The sequence below is a fragment of the Calidris pugnax genome, unplaced genomic scaffold (assembly GCF_001431845.1).
Source record: "Calidris pugnax isolate Ruff unplaced genomic scaffold, ASM143184v1 scaffold335, whole genome shotgun sequence".
NCBI lineage: Eukaryota > Metazoa > Chordata > Aves > Charadriiformes > Scolopacidae > Calidris > Calidris pugnax.
Genome location: NW_015091148.1, coordinates 2,045,425 through 2,053,191, shown reverse-complemented (window position 1 = coordinate 2,053,191; position 7,767 = coordinate 2,045,425).

Genomic DNA, 7,767 nt, shown 5'->3' with positions numbered 1-7,767 from the left:
CCATCCCATCCCTAATCCGGGTCTTTCCTTGGATTCCCGCTCCCGGGGCTCCCCGATGTGGGGCTGGTCCTTCTGGCCCGGTGGGAGAACCCCCTCTTTCTCTCCCTGGGGTCTCTGGGTGTCCCTTTCCCCTGGGGCTCCTTCCCCTCAGGGTCCCCGTCTCCGGGCAGTTTGGGTCCCCCCCTGGGTCAGGGTGTCCCTCCCGGCCATTGCTGTGGGGTGGCTTTAGGCTCCTCTTTTCCAGAGCATCCCTGTCCCCTCACACCCTCCCGTCTGCTCCATCCTCTTCCTCAGCACCCTCTTTTCCAGGACTGGGGAGGGGGAGCGATGCCATTTTGGTTCGTGTCCCTTTGTGCGGGGTGCTGCTGCCCTGGCACACCCCCCTCTCTGCCACCCAAAGCCCTGAGGACACTCATTTGAACACCCACAGCCCTTGTCCCCTGTCACAGCCCTTGTCCCCTGTCACAGCCCCTGGCTTTGTGGCTCAGGGCAGTCCCTGTGGCCCCATTACGGCGTGGGGGCTCCCACGTGTCACAGCCCAGAGGGTCCCACACGCAGGGTGACAATCCTGTCCCTCAGTTGGCTGCGTGAGGACAACTCCCTGTGTCTCTCCTCTCCATCCCAAAATGCAAAAGGATTGTTTCAGCCCCATCTGTCCAACCTTCTCCCCCTCTGACTCCCTTCAGCTTCCAGGACTCAGGCCATGAATGTCCCCTGGGCTCTGCCTCAGTTTCTCTGGGTAGTGGTTGGGACAAGTTTTGGGAGGGAGCTGGGAGAGGGTCCCTTGGAAGTGTCTGTGATGGCTCAGCTCTGTGATCCATCTCCTTTGGAGCTTCCTAAGACCATCTTTATGGTTTTTTTTCTCTGGAAACTTCTCCCTCGCCTGTGATGGCAGGCACTAATCTCATGCTGGAAAGGAGGATTGATTTACCTCTGCTCTCTGGTGGAAGTGGGTAATGGATGCTGTTCTAGGAGAACATTCAGGTGGTCAAAAGAATTCGGAAACCTCATCCTTTCCTAAATTAATATGCTTTTAGGCCTCAAAACCACCTATTTCTCCAGTGGATTAGTGGATGTTTCCTAGAGAGTGAAAGGGATTTAGGCTTAATTTTTGTAGAAAGAAATAACACAGAGAGTGAAAGGGATTTAGGCTTAATTTTTGCAGAAAGAAATAACACACCCCAAAAAAAAAAGAGCATTGCGTTTCTAGCTTGCCTGACGATAGAGTGAAAGCTTCCAAATGTAGTTCAACCCGGTGCTGTCTTTCTGAGTCAAAGGATGTTCCAAGTGTTTGCTGCTCAGAGCCTTGCCCAGGAAGCAGGATAATGAATTTAATCAGGCTTTGATCAGTGGTGCTATTAGGAGCCCTGAAGAAATGGAAATTGGTGGGATTCTTCCGAGTTTCATTGGTGGCCTCTTAGGGACAGTGGTCCTTGGTGGTAATTAGCTGCCTTTTTTTTTTTTCTGTAACTGTCTGGGTACTGGGAATCTGGCGACTTTTTTCAGGCACTGGATAGGAATCAGGATAATGTAACTTTTGGAACACTTGGCTGTGAAATATTTAGGCAAAGGGAGGAAGGCAGGCGGAGAGTTCCGGATGAGCACCAAGCTATTAATGAGATTATATCGGATGCATGTTAGGAAGAAATTGCTGCCAAAAAGGACAGTGTCTGGAGGGGCTGGGAAGGGGGTTAGAACATTTCGGCGGCGACCTCCTCACCCTGGGACAAGCATCCAGGATTTCCCAACAAATTCCAGCTGGTTGCTTTTCCTCCACCCTCTCTGCCACCGATTGGAGCCTGGTGGGGGTGAGGAGGGTCGGTGGTTGGTGTGACCGGGCTGCAAGGGCTTTGTTTCCTCCTCCCAGTCTGTGCTGGGAGATGATGTTGGTGCCCTGGTTATAGCAGAAGGGGAATTGCTTATGTGCCTCCAGCAGTCTGGACAGTTCAGAAATATTTTCTGGAGTGTCTTCGGACTTTGTTAGAAATATTTTGGGTTTGGTTTTTTTTTAAATGTTTGGCTTCTGGATCAGAGTTTTACAAAGGATGAATCCCGTGTGCCTGGAGCTTTGCCTTGGGATCCCTGCAGTGGGAGGGGGAGAAAACAGCCATCAGCACAAACCACGAGGTCGTGCCAGGAAGATTCTGTCAAAAATACTTGCATTAGAGATGAACTTTTTTTCACGGACAAATCAAACAAACAACCATTTTGTGCAATCCACCATTTCTTGTTGACTGAAGAAATTCCCGTGGGTCCGTTAACTGAGTCTGGCAACGAGTTCGGGCCCTGCCTTGTGTTTAAACAAGCTCGTTAGCAGCTGGTGTGAGTACAGGCGGTGGTGGGCCTGGAGAGGATCAGGAGTGATGATGTTAGCACACCAGGAACGGGAACTGGTTTCTGGAAACACCAGTTTTGAGCGTTTCTTGCTTTAAACAGCGAGCCGGGTCTTGGCCGTGCTGGTGGTCCCCAGCCAGCATCTAAAGCCAGTGAACTGGGATCAGGGTGGGGCTGTGGCTGGTGGTGTTAAAGCAGGGCCAAACGTGGGTGGTATTAGTCCGACAGCTAAATTTTGAATTAAAAAACCATGGAGGGGAGGGGAGAACTTGTGCAGATGGGAGAGGGAAGTGGAGTCACTGAGGTTCTCCCTCCGTTCCTGAGTTTTCTCTGAGGCACCGTAAAATTCGGTGAAGGTGGAGACGGTTCCTGGGGAACCATCCTGCTGTTGTCATGGTGTTGGAAGAGGAGATGCAGCTCCTTAGTGTTGGTCATGTCCACGTGGCTCTGTGCATGGACACGCTCTCTGCTCTCCCTGCCCTGCCTGGAGTTCCCCGTGCTCGGGAGCTCGCCGGCAGCAGAGGGGAAAGTTGTGATGGTTCTGGAAAGGAGAAGCCATCTCACACTGAAGAGCAAGTGTTGTGTGATGCTCTGGAAACCATAGAAACGGTTGTAAGGTGCTGATTACACAAGGCACAGGGATCCCAGTGAGTCCGGGGGCTTGTTGGGGAGGCAACTCTTCTTTCTGTTGGTGAAATGAACAACTGTCGGGTTCGGACGGGCCGTGGTGATGCTTCCCTCGGTTTGTCAACTGGAAACGATCCCCGCAGCTCCGGGGATGTTGGGGCAGGGGGTAGGCGTAAACAAATCCCATATTTTTTTTTTTTGGTGGAAATGGGTAGATCTCTTCTGTTGGCTGTAGGGATCTTGCTCCGAGGCAGCCTCCTGTGCTCCAGAGGCTCCGATTACTGGCTGGAGCACCAGCCGATCTCCTCGGACCTTCAGGAGCGGTGCCAGGCAGTACAAAACGCAGCTACTTAGTATTCCAGTGAAATAGCAAAATTGGGATTTGCAGCACGCTTCTGCCTTCTCTGCAGCGTTGTGTTTTTGGTGTTGCCGTGTTAATTCCAGCCAGAGGAGCATCTGCCACATATCAAATGTTGAAGTCCTATAAATTGGTACTGGCACGGGGTAAAAACAGCCTGGATTTGTCCTTTCCAGCCCTTGCTGGCTGCCGTGGCTCTAATTGACCTCTGGAGAGCACAGCATATGGCCATGGCCATGATAGCCCACGTTAATGATGGAGGCCAGTGGCTCTGAACCTTCTTATCCCAGGACCTCCTGTTAAAATAGAGATTTCAGGACCCCGTTTCCCTCCTGGGAGATGGAGAGAAAAGCAGGTTTTCGTGGGTAGTTCAGCGAGGAAAATGGGGCTCAGTTTTCTTCTCTGCTGCTGCCTGGTGTGGCCATGGGTAGGTGGTTTAACCTTTCCCTTCCTCAGCTCCTGTTTGAACCCAGGGAAGCGGTAGCTCTGCCTGCGAGTGGACTGGGATGGACGGATGCTTCCCAGTGGTCCAGAGGGTGACACCGTGGGTGACAGGCTGCCCTGTGCTGGGGGACAGCAGGGTGGCACTGGCCGATTCCCCTGCCTGTGATGCAGGAGTGGTTTCCAGCAGGCTTCAAAGCAGTTTGCTCGGGAAGAGGTGGGTTCATTGTCACTAGGAAATGGGTTTTTTTTTCCTCTCAAAGCATGCTGGTGTCCCCAGAGTGCTGATGGACATTATCGACCACAAGATTCATGCTCCCATAGCGGTGCATGGGGGTTTCGTTAGCTTGGATACTGATTAATCATGCTCTAATTCATGGAAAACAGTAGTTTTTTTCTCAAACTGTTGCCCGGTTGCTGCACTGTGTTAAGCAGTGGCAAAGTTTTGCTGCAGATGTGGGTATGTCTCCATACTAAAGTGATTTTTCTAGGTGTCTTTTACCTACGTCCTGAGAGTATTATAAAGTTTAACTAATGCTCACAAAGTACTTTGAGATGCCCGATTGAAAGGCTTTGAGAGGAACAAAGTATTTTTATTTTCCTGAGCAAATTCCTGTTGTAAAGAATCCTAGAGAGTAGACTCACACACTCCATCATCTGGATCCTGTTAGTAAACAAATTGCATTTTCCCATCAATTTACTAATGGTAATTGCCACTTTGAGGCTACAGTCAGGTTTTGAAACAAAATTATGCCTGGCCCATTCGTTCTAACAGCTGTCCCTGAATGACACAGAATATTGATGTGCCTTTTATTGAAAAAGGAATTGGCTTTGGTGGGGAAGAGAAATTATCAGCTACAGATAAACCCAGAGTTGTACCGACGGGTGTTGCTCGGGAATTTGAGTGACCAGAAACCACGGAGGGGAGGTGGTATTTTCCCAGCCCGTTGAGACCAGGGTTGGATGTGGAACTTCTCAGAGGAGTAGGGAAAAATGGATTTTGCTGACTGAGGATGAAGGGCCCGGCCACTGCTGCGGGGGGAAGGGGAAGAGCTGCCGGCTGAGGAGCTGGAGAAACGGTGGAGCTGAGCTTGCTGTTCCTCTGGCCAAAATGTGGCTTTGGAGAGATGAAGGTCTTCTCACCATCACCAAGCCCTGCTCCTTCCTGCAGTGCCATCAGGCTGCCTTTCCCTCCGGGGCTCCGGCTGGGATCGGGGCTGTTTGACACACGGGGAGATCTGCTGCCTTTCCTGTCTCCTCGCCAGGGTGACCTCCAGGAGCAGGGGGCTGCTTGCCTTGCTTGGGAAATGGCTCTTTTGTTCTCAAAACGTGGTGAAACCAGCAGAGAAATGCGAAGCATCGCTCTCTCTCGGTGCCCCTGCTGTTGCCTAGTGAAGATGTCAGTTGGTTTGTCTAAAATGTGTCTTGGTTTTAAATCCTCTGAGCTCCACTGAGAGCCTCGGAGCCTTTTGTGATGCTCGGGGGGGACATGTGCCATTCACACTGTCTTTGGCCTGGGGGGGGACGGTGGCTTGTCTTGCTGCAAAACGCAGGTGCCAGTGGCAAAATGCCCTTCTTAATGGTGCTTTCAGGCCAGGACTGGTCCCTGTCAGCTTGTCTGTGCTTTCTACCCAGTGGGGGAATAGAAAACTCCAGGCATAAGAGGACTGTGCAAAACCAGGGGCTTATTTTCAAGAGGATTCCAAAGCAGATTAGGTCAAAAAAGCTGGATAACTTACAGAAAACCAGCACCATGCTGGGTCTGGAGACAGATCCCTGCTCTGAAGAGCTTGTGCTCTAAATTAGCTGTTCTTAACTTTTTCCGCTTTGGGGACCTCTGGAGCCTTTGTAGCGGGGGTGTGGAGATACCTCAGCACAATTCCCAGTTGCTGCTTCTCTAAACAGCCCCTGAGCCCTGCAGAGGGGACACCGAGGTGTGTGACCACACTGCTCTCTGCTCCTGCACCTCCATTCTCCCCAGCTGCCTCTTCCAGAACAAAGCACCAAGTCCCAACATCTCGCTGTCCCCTCTTGTGGCCACCACCAGCCCCAGACATCTCCAAAGGTCGAGGTACAGGCAAACCTTCTGCAGTTGGGTGACATCTCTTTGTTGGGAGACGGGTCAGACCCGCAGGAAGGGGCTCCCCAGGAGCCAGGGGTTACCGGGCACCTCATCGCTGGGCACCTTGCTGTGACCTTGCCTTCTGGAGCATAAATACACGGAGACACACACTCTGCTATATATAATCTCCTGCTACACGCCTCTCCCTGGGGAGAAGGCGAGAGAGCAAACATGTGCCAGGCGTTAGTCACGTTGCTCTCGGAGGCTGCTCAGATTCCACCGCGATAAGCGGAGGAGAGGATCCCTCTGGATTGGTGCTGTCCCCTGCTTTCCTTTGGGCACGGTCTCCTAGGGTTTCACTTGGCACCAGTTGGCAAGACCCGGCCCGATAAGCCTTAGGAAGGGGCACTGGATGCTGAGGATCGTGCTGCAAGAAGGGAGGGTTTGGGATATCCCTTTTTCCAAGGCGGTGTCAGGGGCTTTCCATTCCTCTCCCTTTGGCATCCTGAGGAAAGTGTCAAGGGGGAGAGTTGTTGTGGGAGCAGGCAGTGCACATCCCTCTTGCCTAAAAAAACCAAACAAAACAGCAACAAAACCAATCAAACAAATAAAAAAAACCTGAATGGAACCCACGTTTGCTTTCAGACTGGTGTTGGGAGCAGAAGCCCAGTGGCTGGCTGACCAGAAGCTGCCCTGTGTGGTGGATCCAGAGCAGGCTGTCAGTGCTGGGGCGAGAAATGGCCAGTCTAGCTCTTTAGCAGCAAACAAAACAGCAACAAAACCAATCAAACAAATAAAAAAAACCTGAATGGAACCCACGTTTGCTTTCAGACTGGTGTTGGGAGCAGAAGCCCAGTGGCTGGCTGACCAGAAGCTGCCCTGTGTGGTGGATCCAGAGCAGGCTGTCAGTTCTGGGGCTAGAAATGGCCATTCTAGCTCTTTGGCAGCGATTCTAGTCCCCAGCACAAATCCCTTCCTTCTCCCCATCTCCTCCAGAGCCAGAATCCCGAAGCATCCAGAAAGCTCTGCTGAGTGCAGCTGGAAGGGAGAAAAGGCTCTTGCAGGGGGTGGATTTTTTTTTTTTTTTTTGCTGTTGTCAGGTTTTAGATCTTGGGAAGGAGTGGGGGCATCTTTGAAAGGGAGACGAGGTGTCGTGGCGCACCATTTCTGCCAGTCAGGAGACGTGCAACAGGTACGACGGTTCGCTTTGAGGTTTCTGCTTTTTGGCAGAAACGAGGACATCCAGAGACGTCTTGACATCTCACTTTGCTAACGTTTGTGTCTGAATTTCTGGCGGGGAGGAGACAATCTCCAAAATCCGCTGTTCCCTCTCAGCCGTCAGCACCCTTCCTCCGCGCTGGAACGAGCTGATAATAGCTTGTTTGTGCCTTCCCCAGCGCCGAGGAGAGGGCTGAGAGCAGGCGTGTCTAAGGAGCTGTGCTGTCGGGCTTCCCCTCCTGTTAGACAGTGATAATTAGTGGCTGGAGGCAGCGCCTCTTTCTTGATACAGAATTAGCTGTTTTCTCTTCCCCACCTTCACCCTGAGGGGAAATCACTGCAGGGGGCTCTCAGATACAGCTCCCTGCCGTAGCTGGGAGCTGGATCTTTGGATCTAGGAGATCAAGCTGGATCTTGGGATCTAGGAGATCTCTCTCCAACCTGGGGCTTGCTCCGTGGCTCAGGGCAGGATGGAGCCTTTAGCATAAACCAGGGGGTATTGGCCTCCCTGCTCTGTTGTGATTACAAATGGTGGGAGGCGTAGGACATTATTTATTCATTCATCTATGCAGCATTCTCTATACATCCCAAAGGACTTCATGGGATTGCTTAATGCTCCTTGGTGCTGCTCTAAAGTAAATACTGTGCAGGGTTTTAAAGATCTGGGCTCCTAAGGGAGCGGTGGCCGGTTTACTTCCCGCTTATCTGTTGTGTGGGATGACTGTCG